The following is a 1,271-nucleotide window of genomic DNA, read 5'->3' as shown; positions in this document are numbered from 1 at the left end:
ATATATATATATATATATATATATACATACATACACACACATGCACTTCACTGAGGAGTTGTGATAAAACTGAAACATGCTCAGAGCTGTCATCACATCGTCATATCAACCAATCATGAGAGCCATTCTCTACTACATGTTCTCACTTAATATTTTAATCCATTTAAGTTTCAGAGATGCCTTTCTTGACAAGAATTATCATTAACACCAATGGGGTGTTTCATTTTTTTTTTTTTCCTTTACATTACAGATGTAATTTCAGTTGATTAAACAGTGTTTGTTTGTTTGTTTGTTTTTATTCTTACTTAACTTGCATGCTTAATTAATCGATTATTATTATCATGCTTGTAACGCTTAGAGATGTGTTCTGTTTCTCCCTGGAAATCCCATTTTTAACACTGAGTAAACCAGACCATTTTAAACCAAAATCTCTTTGCCTAAAATACTTTGCAATGATGATAATGATATGGGAAGTGGGGTATGTGTGTGTTAAAGTAAAGTTGATCTCATCAGTTAATAGTTCAAAAAAATTTTAGTGACTCAACCAAATTCATAGAGCTCTTCACTCTGTCAAGCAGAAAAATATGCACTCTTTCATATTATTTGATCTTTATGCTTTTCATTTAAAGTATGGCTGTTTGCTAAAAAGCTTGCTTTCCAATCACATGGTTTCAGGTTCAGTCCTACTGTGTGGCATCTTGGGCAAGTGTCTTCTACTATAGCCTAGGGCCAACCAAAGCCTTGTGAGTGGATTTGATAGCCAGAAACTGAAAGAAGTTCATCATGTATATATATATATATATATATATATATATATACATCATTGCTATTATGTTTAAGTGTCGTATGTCCAAATTTGGCTAGATGCAGTTTTTCCAATATCTATTTTTGCTTGCAATAGCCGGTTCATTTGGTCAAACTATCATATCTCCAGCTGCTTCAGATGCCAAGATATCAAAAATTATCAAAGACCCTTTATTTCACGGTGTTTCAGTTTACTCAGCTGACAAAACTGAGTAGTACCTGTATTTCAAGGGGCCAGCCTTGTCACACTCTGTGTCGCGCTGAAGCTCCACATAAAAAGCACTCGGCACACGCTGTTGAGTGGTTGGCATGGTTGGTGTTAGGAAAGGGCATTCAGCTGTTGAACCCTTGCCAGAACAATGGAACTTGGTACTACCCCTGACCTTACCAACTCTGGTCAAACCTTCCAACCCATGCAGGTGTGGAAAATAGACGTTAAATGATGATGATGATGATGATGATGATGA

The sequence above is a fragment of the Octopus bimaculoides genome, chromosome 16 (genome assembly GCF_001194135.2).
Source record: "Octopus bimaculoides isolate UCB-OBI-ISO-001 chromosome 16, ASM119413v2, whole genome shotgun sequence".
Lineage (NCBI taxonomy): Eukaryota > Metazoa > Mollusca > Cephalopoda > Octopoda > Octopodidae > Octopus > Octopus bimaculoides.
The sequence above is the reverse complement of the archived record's forward strand: the minus strand, read 5'-3'. Positions refer to the sequence as shown.